Source organism: Vigna unguiculata, chromosome 1 (assembly GCF_004118075.2).
Source record: "Vigna unguiculata cultivar IT97K-499-35 chromosome 1, ASM411807v1, whole genome shotgun sequence".
Lineage (NCBI taxonomy): Eukaryota > Viridiplantae > Streptophyta > Magnoliopsida > Fabales > Fabaceae > Vigna > Vigna unguiculata.
The window spans coordinates 13,135,039-13,149,538 of NC_040279.1; the positions used below are offsets into that span (position 1 = coordinate 13,135,039).

Consider the following 14,500-nt stretch of genomic DNA (forward strand, 5'->3'; position numbering starts at 1 on the left):
AAACTAAATAATAAGCAATAGTTGTTGAGTCGGCTACGATATGATTAAATATGTACTATATTCTAAACTTTCTCGTATGTTTAATAACTGAGTACAAACCTCTTTTTTACTATTACAATAAAAGTTATAGTATTTGATTTATTTTGGACTTACTGGATGGTTATAGAATTATAGTATATTAAATCTTAGTAAAAAAACAAACCTTTTAGGATGGTTGGAACTGTAATCTACAAGTCACTTATAGACTATTGTTATTGAAAAAACTTTAATCTATAAATGATAATAGGCTACAGTTATTAAGAGAACAGTAGCACTAGTGCAAAATCAGGTTTTTTAAGTGTGTTATTATAGACCTTTTAATCTATTTTTGAGTAGATTTAGATTCGACAAACATAAATTTTAAGTTTGTTGTTGACCAACAAACTTAAATTTTTAGTTTGATGTGGAGTAACAATTTAAATTTGAAGACTATTGCCAGTAAAACTCTATCGTTCAGTACATTAGTTGCCACTTCAATCAAACCAAACCAAGCTGCTCCATTTCTTCAAGACCCTGTTCACATTCACATACCTCAAAACAATGCATAAACACAAAAGCAAACGTAAAAGAAAGAGTTAAATACATCACTACAAAAAAATATCTCATTAGTAACCAATTTTAGTAACCAAAAGTTGTTAGTCAATATGATGTCTAATTTATATACTAATTTACAAAGTAAAAAATTATTGGTTATTAAAATGGTTACTATTATGAATAAAAAATTATAATTGGTCACCAAATTAGTTTTTAAAATTAGCTACCATGGTTTTGGCTACCAAAATAAATTTATCACTAAAAATTATCTACCTAGGTTTTGGTTACCAAAAAGACTTAGTTACTAAATTGGTCTTTAATTAATTAGTGACAAATTTAGTGACCAATTATAAGTTTTTATTTTGTAAATTGGCATCTAAATTGGTCACTATAGTGACTAACAACTTTTGGTCACTAAAATTGGTTACCAATAAGACATTTTCTTGTAGTGCATATGCCTGTAACGTCTACTCACCATCTTTGAGAGACAAATGGAAAGAGAAACAATAGCCTTTGGACCTGGCCCTAAGGGTTTTTTAAATCATATATACCCTTAGTTTCTAAAGCTCTAAAGCAGAGGAAAAGGGCCATGGAACTAACCATTGTGCGAAGTGCCTATTAGCTTCTTCGCACACAAACCATTTATCTTAGGAAGCTTTTAGTAGCAGCTACAACAGTTCTTGATGTTGAACCAAACAATATATTCCAACTAATTAGTTAACAAAAAAATAAGGATGTATAAGAACAAAATTTTACAATATTTTTACAAATTTAAGAAGTAAAACCATCTTTAAAAAAGTACTAACAGAAACTAATTTTGATAAAAAAAATACATTTTCAATGAACTCTAAAAAATTTATCCAAGAAAACATATCATATAAGAGAAAAATGAGTCCAAGTACTAAGCCATCAAATGCATCAGAGATCTTGGGGTCAACCAACTGGTCACCAAAGGTGTTGAAAATATCAATAGCATCCATAATTGTTGATGGATCTTGGTGGAGACATGAAGCTCCAAGTGCAGTGGAAATGATGGAGGAAGCATGGAAGAGTGGAAGGCAAGTTTGTAGGCTTTTGCTTGCAATGGATAGGTGAAAGGGTGAGTGATTTAGAGGTGGTTCTAGCCTAGGAAGGGGGCTAGAGGTAAAGAGAGTAAGCTCTCTAAAAGATGACTCTCAAGTGGCAATAGTGAGGAGTGTTCTCAACTCAAAGTGTCTATTGCACAAAAATATTCAAGAGTGTTTACAAATGAGTGAAATTTTGGCTTTTATATGAAGCCATTTACACATGAGAAAGGAGAGCCATTGGATGGAGTGGGCCTTGATCTTGGCCCTTAGATCAAGCATGGAGAAGGAGGCAACTTCCTAGCCTTTCGATGAAGGCTTGGAAAAGAAGACACTCTCTTAGCCCTTGGATGAAGGAGGCGCATGGGTGCAGTGTGGACTTGGCACCATGGGATGCATGATCCATGAGGTCTAGGAAGGAGTGTTGACTTCCACTTTGTCCACCTTGGACTTTTTGATAGCTCATGGCCACCCCTCCTATTGGGCTTAGTCAAGCCCAATTTTAGTAATTCAACTACACATTGTTTGACTTATTATTCTAGAAAGCAAGGCCTAAACAATGGGCCAATCTTTTGTTATTTTATTGCTCTTTGATACACCTCTTCAAATCTTCATATCTTCTTTGGCCAATGTGAAGAGTGTGAGAAGCCTATGTGGGTTTGGGTCATCTTGAATGAAGCCCTATTGGATCTTTTTTAACATGCCCCTTGTTATTGGGCCTCTTGATGAGCTTGGGCTTGAGATGCATGTGGGTCATGGATTGGGCCTTGAGCATGATTTGGGCCTAGGCGTTGGCCGAATGTTATGAGCCTTGTTGGGGTCACATCAATTGTGGTGTTGCAAAAGGCACTATAAGGGTTCTTCATTGACTTTGCCACCACCAATACAATATTTTCCTTACCCACAACATCATCTAATTAATTCCTTGAAACCAAAATGCCCCTAAAATCAAAGCTCAAAACTTTTAAAAAATATATAAATTTAACCAAAGGAAAAGAGCATAAAATATCCCTTGCAAAATAAGGAATAGAAGGGATGAGTGGAACATCGCAAATCGCATAACATTGTTTTGCGACTCAGAAACCTTGGTCCAATTTTTGAAATTCAAATCTTCAATCAAACTCTGCATTTCCAAACATTTTTATTTTTCAAATGCAATGCTTCAAAGATATTGAATTCCAAATCCTTAATCTCGCAACGAGAGAAAGAAGAACAAACACATACAAACTTGAATTTCAAATTTGGGATCCGACATGGGTTTAAGGTTTTCAGAGGAGACATAGTCAATAGTTTCCGGCTAGAGGGGAGACGGGGCTCACAAATTGTTGGAGGAGGAGAAAATGCAAATCATTGCAAATCGAGAAAAATGCACCGTATCATTATTCCATTGCCACTGGTTTGTTGGTACACTGTTGGAAATGGACATCACTAACTAGATGGGAGATGGGATGCAAATCGCTAGAGGGGAGATGGGATGCAAATCACAAATCGCGTGGGATGGAGAAAGTTGCAATCTATAGGTGGAACAACGAATGTGAGAGGTTAAAACATAAATTTAAGTCTATTGGAGAATTAGAAGACTTAAAAACATCAATTTAGTTTGTTGGGAAAGTGAAAAAATGCAAAATAAGTTTGTTCTTCTTTGAATTGACTTAAAACAAAAATTGATGTTTTTTTTTATCAAACTAACAAACTTAAAGTAATGACTTTTATTTACAAAATCGGCACTAGAAACTTTTTAAGTTTGTTCCCTTATGAATAGACTTAAAAGACTATTTTTGTGTTAGTGTAATCCACTATCACTTATAGGCTATGTGTTCTTTCAATAATCGTAGTTTATTATCCTTCAGAAAAAATATAAAATGATTTAAATAACACCTAATAATTCAAATAATAATAAAATTATTATCATAAACAAATTTTTTAAACGCATTAGAATAGGTGAAGAAAGGAATGAAAAAACAAGCTCAAACAAGAATGTGAGTAACACCAATCTGGGTAGGAACATAGCCACGCAACAGAGTAACAACAATGTGGTCATTGAGGCACAAAGAGCTAAACATGAACAATGGTTTAAGGTTTAGGGTAAGGCGAGAGGAGAAAAATAAAAGGAGGAGGAAGAAAATGAGAATAAAGGAGATGTGAAGCTGGAAAGAGGACAATTGTGGTACTAAGACAAAGTCAAAAGAAGAATAGAGGAAGAACTCATCTTTCATGGCGAAGGAGTAAAAGTTTGCATTCAATAGAGGTAGAGGCAATAATGGTTATCATGGGCAAAGTAAAAAGGTAGTAGGGTAAACTATTCATGGCAGTTTAGACTATGGTTCACATAAAATTGTATCCTATTCAGGGTAGTATATGTAACATCTCAATTCCAAGGTGTTCTTATTCTCAAATCAACCATACTTTATATCATTCCAAAGTTATTTTGAAAGTGAGTATATAATATGAAATGCGTTAATACAAAGTAAGTGATTGAAATCATTTTAACATTAAGTTCTTATACCATCACATAATGGTTATATTTCGCAACATAGTTGGAGTAAAGCATAGAGAATGAGAGACATATAGAGGAGAGCTAGTTCATAATTAGAACTTTAATATTCATTATATTCTTCCAATATATATTTTTTCAAATGAAATTGAAAAATCCAATGTAAACATTTTCTTGGAATAACATTGATCATCGCAAGAACACAAAAGTAACACAACAAAGGGCAAGAGTAAGCTAACAAAAATAATAATCAAACACACAGAATATAGAATGCTAAATTATTCCAAAGTGAATAACCAATTTAATAATTTAGTCCAGGTAGAAGGCAACAAACATCACATTCATGACTCATCTTTTAGAAGACTACATATATTGAAAGACAGTCTCAAAGATTTTACACCTATCAGTGAGAAAACCACACCTTATTCCACCATTAGTCTCCCATGGTACCATAAGCTCTACAAATCCCCGTCTTGATGTGACCCCAACAAGCCTAAGCTCAAGTGCATCAACAAGCCTAAGCTCAAGTGCATCAACAAGCCTAAGCCCACATCAAGGCCAAACTCACTAGAAGCATGATGAGAAAGATTCACATGGGCCTTTCACAAGATGATCAAGTCAATCATGGGCTTTTTACATTATTCACATGGGCTAAAGAAATCTCTAAAATATGAGATAATGCATGAAGGAAGTAGTCTAGATTTAAATTGGGCCATTGTTTAGGCTTTGCTTTCAATAAAAATCTACACTTTTGGATTAATTAAGCCGAGCCCAATTTGCTATCTTGGCCGAGAATCATTAGCTTCTCTACATTTGGATGTAAGCAAAGGATGAGCAAAGCAAGGAGCATGTGATGGTAGCATGGAGCGTGTGACTTTGGCAAGGAAAGTGTGACATGCCACTTAGCATCATCAAGACTCATCTACTACATCACATGGTCTCCTATCAAGCTTATCCTCCAAGCGACATTTGCATTTCATCTTTGTTGCATTTTCTTCTCATTTGGTCGGTTATGTGCTTATAAATAGAGTCATTCAACTATTGTAATGGTTACTCTTGAAATGCTAATAGATGCTAGTGTTGAGATCACTCCACACTTCTATTAATTTGAGAGCATACATGACCAATCTTCTCTTCATCTCCTCTAGCCACCTTCCACACCATAGCACTACTTCTACTCGTCATCTTTACTAAAAACTTCCATTGCCGAGAGCTCTTCCTGTTCATATCATCAATTCCACTGCACTTCATCTTCCTCTTAATGTTTTTCATGGATTTCCTTCCAATTCTCTACCAAGGATGTCCATCACATCTACCATAAATGATCTTGTTTCATATCATGCCTAGACCAGAAGACCACACTAACAGGGTTAACTTCAACAGGTCCCTAGAAGCATAATCCTTTTCCATACCATGTTTGTCTCCCGGAAGACTTCATCGACTCTCACCACCCAGCTCCTTTCTTATATGTTAATCCCATAGTTGAAAGAGTTTAGATTATCTCCTTACCAAGATCCTAAACTCAATACATACTTCAAGCACAAACAGAGTGAGTTCCTCCTTGGAACTAAATTAGAATTATTTATCTATGTGCATATGATCTAGTGAATCCTATCCCCATCATTGTTATTAACCTTTCTTGTCCAAGTCTCATACCACCGACATAATATTTTTTTTCAAGCCTCAATGCCACAACACTCCAATATCTACTACATACAGACATACATGTCTATCTTTATATGGCATTATTTCATATTCATCATCACAAATCTGACTTCCATGACCTCTAACTACAATTGCTTTTCTAACCATCCACTACCACAAGTACCTACTAGACGAACCCTCGTCTAATGATTTCTTAGACAACCTCGTATTCCATGACCTATTAGACAATCTCAGCCTCCAAGGACCCATTAGATGACCTCAATATCTCATGCTCATTAGACGACCTTAGGCTCCAATGACCCATTAGACAACCTTAACATTAATGCTCATTAAACAATCTCAGCCTCTAATGACCCATTAGATGACCTCATTGACTAATTCTCCTTAGATGACCTCAGCCTCGAAAGGTAATCTTATTGTACTTGTTGATTTATTTATATATGCACTTGAAAGATTAATCCAACCATTCCACGATCTTTTCAATACTCCCTAGGATATTCCGTGTTGTATTAATTGATTCTCATTAGTTATAATAAAAATGCAATTATCATAATTTCTTAGTATGAAGTAAGATTGATGACATAAAATCTAAAAATTAGTTAATCACAATAAGGACTTTAGGTTTCCTTTCATCTTATCGTGGTATCAATCACACAATTTAAAGAAAACATGGTTCATTATAAATTACATAATCCACAAAAAGTATCAAGCTACTCACAATGTCATTTCTCAAAATTACATAATGAATTTAATACTCATAACAAAATCACAAACATACATACAATCAAACAAGACACAAGCACAAGTTAACTTCCTTTACTTGGAAGTTAGCTCTACTACTACCAAGACTGTTAACAATCTTTCCACTTCCTATTGCCCGAATACAACAACTCCTTCTTCCCACAATTTCCTTTAAGCTTCCACAAGAAGGAGAAATCGATCACACTCTCAATTAGGAAGAAAAGAAGATAAGAGAACCCTAGCTTTTAGCACTCAAGGTTTTCTAAAAGAACATAATCTGATCAATCCTTGCTTATATAGAATGAAGACATGTAAACTCTAATTTGTTTTTGTGACACATCTTCCCCTTTATTGACACCTATTTTTCATTTATTGACTTCCTACACTCCGTAGATTCATCTTAATGCGTTTTAATTACCTTTCACATCAGGTGTCCACATTGCACTTGAATGTGTTTTCCTTGAGGGCACTTGTACTCCACTTTTTGAAGACTTCCCCACTACCACTTGAGGCATCTACCACTAATCCTTTACTTATTTCTTTTTTCATTCCTACTTGGCCATCTACCAGTTATACATAATTGGCTTTACTAAGTCGTCTACTCTCATCATCTACTTTGTAGATGACTCTATGACATTAGTCGTTTATGGTTCATCACTATATTACCTACTTTTTCTTAGACTTGTCTGTTTATTCTCAGTCACCAACCACCTTTCCACTTGACTACTCCCTGTTTACCCATAACTTTCACTATTCTAAGACATATATACACCAAACTCGTCTAATTTTATTCCTCATCTACATTTCCTAGTATGTTACTCGTTTAATAGTTTATTTTTAATCATTCATGATCAAACACGCCTAGTCCAATACTATATATAACTTTTGGGGTCTTATAGTATAGACTATGGTTCACATAAACTTTGTCAATAATTTTAAAAATGTTATGTTTTAGTATGTACTACCTTTTTAATGTTTTTTATATCAACACTACCTTTTTATGGTACCGTAGTCTATCTACGTAGTTATTTTATATATTTGTAGTAGTGCTTACAAGCTGATTTTATAGAATTAAAGGTTAAAATACCTTTTTGGTCCCACTTTTCGTCAAGTTTTTTCAAATAAGTCCTAATTTTGGTTTTGTGTTCAAATAGGTCCCAATTTTCGTCAATTATGTTCAATTGGGTCCTTTTTTGCTAAGACCGTTTAAATCATGAACGACCATGAATAGTGACTGCCACATGTCATTTCGTGGTTTTTTTGAATTTGTTTTTATTTTTATTTTAAATTTTAAATTTTTTTTTTTAAATTTTTTAAATTTTTTTTTAAATGTACATGTGTCAACCCGGGAGTGTGCCACGTGTCACTTTGTGGTTTTTTTTGAATTTTTTATTTTATTTTTTTGAATTTTTTTTGAATTATTTTTTAAATGTCCACGTGTCAATCTAGTAGTGTGCTACGTGTCAAAGTCAATATTCTATATTCAATTTGGTCCCTATATTTGTTATTTTTGTTCAATTAGGTCCTAATTTTTGTTAAGATTAACCAATTTGGTCCCTATAGAAGATGTGACCAAATTTAATTTTTATATCAAAGTTATAATGATGTGAATTTTAATATATTATATAAAGATATTTAATAAAAAATATGAATTTTAATATAAAAATTAAATTTGGTTTTAATTTGGAGAGGGACCAAATTGGTTAATGTTAACAAAAATTGGGACCTAATTGAACAAAAATAACAAATATAGGGACCAAATTGAATTTAGAATATTGACTTTGATACGTGGCACGCTACTGGGTTGACACATGGACATTTAAAAAAAATTAAACAAAAAATTAAAATTTTTTTAAAAACATTCAAAAAAAATTCAAAAAAACCACGAAGTGACACGTGGCACACTCCTAGGTTGACACGTGTACATTTAAAAAAAATTAACAAAATTTAAAAAAAAATTCAAAAAAATTCAAAAAAAATAAAAATAAAAATAAAAAAAATTCAAAAAAAAAAACACGAAGTGATACGTGGCAATCACTGTTCATGGTCGTTAATGATTTAAACGGTGTTAGCAAAAAAAGGACCCAATTGAACAAAATTGACAAAAATTGGGACCTATTTGAACACAAAACCAAAATTAGGACTTATTTGAAAAAACTTGACGAAAATTGGGACCAAAACGCCTAGTCCAATACTATATATAACTTTTGGAAGTCTTATAGTATAGACTATGGTTCACATCAACTTTGTCAATAATTTTAAAAATGTTATGTTTTAGTATGTACTACCTTTTTAATGTTTTTTTATCAACACTACCATTTTATTGTACCGTAGTCTATCTACATAGTTATTTTATAGATTTGTAGTAGTGCTTACGAGCTGATTTTATAGAATTAAATTAGACTTAAAGTTCATTTTTTTAATATGGTATCAAAATCATTTTAAAAAATTATCCTATTAAAATTTGTTTTTTGGGTCTATCTTACCATTCCCTGTCGGAGCACCCTTAAATATCTAATCTTATGTTTGGAATGTATATATCTCAAAAATGTATTAAAGATCTTATATTGATAAAAAATAAAATAAATTTATAATATTTAAGTAAAATTAGACTTAAAATTCACCTCTTAATATTTATTACTAGTATTAAATTTTATAATATAGTTAAATAAACTACCTAACAGAAAATAATGAAGATAAGATATTTTATAAGGGACAGACATATAGTTGGAGTTAGTTCGTTATGTCCTCAATTCCATGCTATTAATTGCTTTCACGTTGACATAGTTTTATTCATTTTGAAATGGGCCACACGAGTTTTGAAGAGTGGAAGGGACATTAACCATACTCTCACACGAGTCATACAGACACACATTGTGCAATGCCCATTTAGATCAAGCAAGAAAATCTTTGTGCCTTCCTGGGAGTGATGAATTGACATGTGCTTTTTGACGTATGATGAGATTTGTAGAGGGGTTTATTGGAATATGCTTTACAAAAATGGTTTTTTATTGAATATTGTTTAACCATTAAACATTGTCTTGGATACCAGTGAAGACTTTAACAAGTTGAACAATTAATGTGCATATCTTTCGAAAATAAAATGGGCAGGCCAAATGCACATGCATTTATATATTTGGTTAAACACGGATTTGTTTGTGATGTATTTTGACTATAAATGTTGAGCATGATACATGACTAAGAACAGATACTATTTATTATTCTTGGTACTGGGAAGAATGTGTTTGCATAGTAAGAATCTGATGTTTATAATGAACTGTTTGCATGTGTTCTGTTTTTAACAGTGATTTTTTGAATAAAAATTAATATCTTTTAGGTTCTTTTATGTATTTTTTTCTAGTTTGAAATTGAATATTGTCTTTTAAAGAAGTTATTAGGAATATTTCTAGATTTAGTAAGATTTGAACAAGCTCGTTATTCAGGTCATTAAAGGAAATTATATTAGATTAAATTAAATTTCAAGTTAATCTAACTCTATTCATCATTGAGTTGGATCGAGTTAATATAACGTCCCATTTAATCAACGAACATAATTAACGGAAACGTCGCACAAGATAACATAATAGCGCAGTCCTGGAGTTTTAAACTTAACTCCTTACAACTCAAAGCACACCACGGTGCCACAAGAAACAAGTTATAAAGTACAAGAGGGACATAAAGAAATTAAAAGTCAAACTGATACATGGGCCATAGCCCTAAAGAAAAGCCCAACAATAAACATCCAGTCCAACCCAAGTGGACTATGCAGCGGAATCCTCTCTCCCCTATTGACCACGGGTGTTCCTCGCATCTGCTCACATCAACAAGTTGATGATCATCGCAAAAGAGAGTACCACACAGCAGAACACACGACAATAACAGTAGGGTAAGCTAGAGTACAAAATAATTTCATCATGCAATCTGATACACTTTCACAGTCAACCATACACAAAACACTCAAGCATGCTATGACTCTCAAACCAATACACTAAGACTCGACTCGACTCATCCGGATACATACAATCTGGTCGGATTCAGCGGATGCTTACACTTGTGGTGGATACCTCTGCTCACCCCTGAGCTGCTCACCCCCGAGCTATGTGTTACAAGTGTTACAATGAATCAATTCTCTCACACACAAGGTTAGCCCTTAATGAGTTTCAGGCCTCCTACTACTCTCACCACAAGAGTCAGTCCGCTCTAAGTAAGACTAACTGACTCCTTAGAGTGTCAAGATGCAACCTTACCTTGAATCCTTATCAGACCATACAGATGGGGCACCACCATAGACACCCACTAACAGGGGCCATGGAATTACGTCCCGACCAGTAAAGCCTCACCTAGAGACTCCAAAGGATTACGTACTGACCACTTACCAGCATATATAAACATCCAAGAAATAAACACATACATCATGCATAGAAAACTCATACCAACATCCATAACCAACCCTCATTTATCACATATCGAACTAGTACCAACTTGTTATTACCAACCATGAGAAAAGTATCTCCTTTCATACCAATATCATGCCACGGAGTTACCAACCATCAATGTTCATCGTTGCTCTTGCCAGATTTGTGACCACACACACACACACACACACACACACACACACACACACACACACACACACATATATATATATATATATATATATATATATATATATATATATATATATATATATATATATATATATATATATATATATATATATATATCTAACCCCTCATCTATAATGCATATAAGATCATGCCAAACTCACCATTTACTACATGTAAACCTTCGCTAATCATATATACTCATCCCCATCATGCCATCATAAAGTAATCCCATTAATTATACGCCAACATCGAAGAATGTAAAGAAAAGCCAAACTGAATCGCACATTCTCGCCTAGCCATTCGCCTAGCCTCTCGCTCACTCTCGCCTAGTCTCTCGCTCAAGCAGAGGAGTCTCGCTCAAGCAAGAGGGTCTCTCGCTCACGCGAGCTCTCTTTGCCTAAGCGAAGGCTCGAAATCCCTGAACAGTGGCTTTTGCGCTGTCTCGCTTAGGCGAGACCCACCTTGCCTGGGCGAGATGCTTGCTTGCTCAAAATGAGCTGGTCGCCTGAGCGATCCCTCACGCGAGAAGACCTAGGCGAGCCTATGCTCATCTCGCCTAGGCGAGGCAAGCTCACTTGGGCGAGATTATCAGTTCCTACCCACTATTTAGTCGCATAACAGACAAAAACCAAGCCAAATAATGCAATAACACATTTCACAAACTCAGAGCAACATATAAACTATTAAATCACATGAATATCACATAAACAATCATGGATACCAACTATTTCGCAGAAACCCTAACTTCCTGTACCTGGAAAGTGTTGGCTAAGGCTTTGATACTCGAACAGTGAAGGACAATAGCTTAAGGAGTAGCTTAGCAAACTGAAAAACAGTGGGACAAGTTCAAAACGAGCTCACTAGAATAAGCTCTAACTAGGAACACAGGGAAAAGGCGAAAAGAACATAGAGCTTGAGTTGGGAGAGACTTACGCAAAGTGGAAGAATGAGACAAAGCTTGCTTGGCTATGGCGATTCCAAACCCTAGTAGAGGATGACGGCAGCTGCTCTAAGGGTGTGACAGATCTGTTTTACAAAAGTGGGCACAATGGTTAGGGTTAGGACACATTAGGTTTGATCCTTCCATCTTAGGTTAGGACAGATGAGGTCCTCTCTCATCTGTATATCCTCTACTTCCAATACATGAGTCGGATCGAACACATACTTCCTCAGTTGTGAGACGTGGAACACCGGATGAAGGTTTGCCAACTGAGGAGGCAAAGCTATTTCATACGCCACCGGTCCAATCCTTCTGGAGATCTGATAAGGACCAAGAAACTTGGGCGAAAGCTTTCTTGAGCGGAGAGCCCTTCCCATGCCCGTGGTTCGGGTCACCCTCAAGAACACATGGTCCCCAGCCGCAAACTCTAAAGGTCTCCTCCTACGGTCAGCGTAAGCCTTCTGCCTACTCTAAGAAGCCTGCATTTTGTTCCTCACCACCCTCACCTTCTCGATAGTTTGTTCTAACAATTATGGTCCGATAAGCACCGCTGCCCCATCTTGATACCAACATAGTGGAGTTCTACACTTCTACCATAAAGAGCCTCATATGGCGTCATGCCAATGCTCGCATGAAAGCTGTTGTTGTAGGTTAACTTGACCAAGGGTAACACCTCATCCCAAGCTCCCAAGTGATCCAATATACATGTCCATAATAAGTCCTCAAGTGACTGGATGGTTCTCTCGGATTGGCCATCAGTCTGGGGATGGTAGGCTGAGCTCATAGTCAAGTTGGTCCCCAAGGCCTCTTGTAAGGTTTGCCAAAACCGAGACGTGAACCGTGGATCCCTGTCTGATACAATGCTCGAAGGCACCCTATGCAGTCTTACAATTTCCTTGATGTACAATTGAGTCAACTTTGCCATGGACATCCTTAAGTTCATCGCCAAGAAATGGGCACTCTTGGTCAATCGATCCACTATCACCCAGATAGTGTCATGCCCTCTAAAAGTTCGTGGCAAATGGGTCACAAAGTCCATCGAGATGTTGTCCCATTTCCACATGGGTATCTCCGAGGGCTGTAGAATCTTACTGGGTCTCTAATGTTCCACCTTTGCCTTCTGACAGGTTAGACAAGCAGATACAAATTGTGCAACATCCTTCTTCATTCCTTGCCACCAGAAGGATTCCTTAAGACCCTGGTACATCTTAGTCATGCCAGGATGCAAACTAAGACGACTCTTATGTCCTTCCTCAAGAATTAACCATTTTATCTCAGCATCATCAGGTATACACACTCTACCTTGGAATCGCAGTATGCCATCATCACCCAAAGCAAAGTCCCTAGCCTCGTTTGACCCAAGTTGTTCTCTGACTCTATTCAGACTGGCATCCAACAACTTCCTCTCTCTAAGCGAGGTTAAGAAGTCATTAGATATAGTCAAGGTACTACATCTAATGAACTCAGGTCTCAACTCCACCTATAGCCTCATATCTCGGAATTTCTCTAGTATCTCCACTTCCTTAATCATGAGGTGTGCAATATGCACCGTCTTCCTGCTCAAGGCATCTGCCACTACGTTCGCCTTCCTCGGATGATATAGCAGTTCAAAATCATAGTCCTTCAGAAATTCCATCCATCTTCTCTGCCTCATGTTCAGCTCCTTCTGATGAAACAGATACTTGAGACTCTTATGGTTGCTGAACACACGAAACTGGGCACCATAGAGGTAATGCCTCCAGATCTTCAAAGCAAACACTATGGCCGCCAACTCCAAGTCATGAGTGGGATAGTTTCTCTCATGCACCTTGAGTTGTCTCGAAGCGTAGGCCACTGCCTTCTTCTCTTACATCAATACGCAACCCAATCTTAGATGAGAGGCATCACAATAAACCTCAAAGGGTTTTCCAACATCAAGAATCACTAGGATTGGAGCACTCGTCAACCTTCTCTTCAACTGTTGGAAACTTTCCTCACATTTATCCGTCCAGGTGAAAGGTTGGTCCTTCCGAGTAAGCAGTGTCAGAGGCGCCACTTGCTTGGAGAATCCCTCTATAAATCTCCTATAGTAGCCCGCTAACCCCACAAAGCTCCTGATCTCTGTGGCCGACTTAGAACTTTCCCACTTAACCACTGCCTCGACCTTCGCTGGATCCACTGCAATGCCTTGTGCGGATATCACATGGCCCAAACACTGTACCTCATCCATCCAGAACTCACACTTGGATAACTTGGCATACAACTGTTTCTCCCTCAAAACACCAAGCACTAACCTCAGGTGTTCAGCCTGCTCCTCCTAGGTCTTAGAATATATGAGAATGTCGTCTATGAAGACTACGACAAACTTATCTAGGAAGGGTCGAAAGATCTTGTTCATGTAATCCATAAACACTGTTGGAGCATTGATCACTCCGAA

The 14,500-nt window shown here is 36.2% G+C and overlaps 1 pseudogene; it reads right to left on the bottom strand.

Annotated features, from left to right (window-relative positions):
• Positions 1–234: 234 nt before the first annotated feature.
• Positions 235–12,461, bottom strand: LOC114188362 (annotated as a pseudogene).
• Between the last annotated feature and the right edge of the window lie 2,039 nt (positions 12,462–14,500).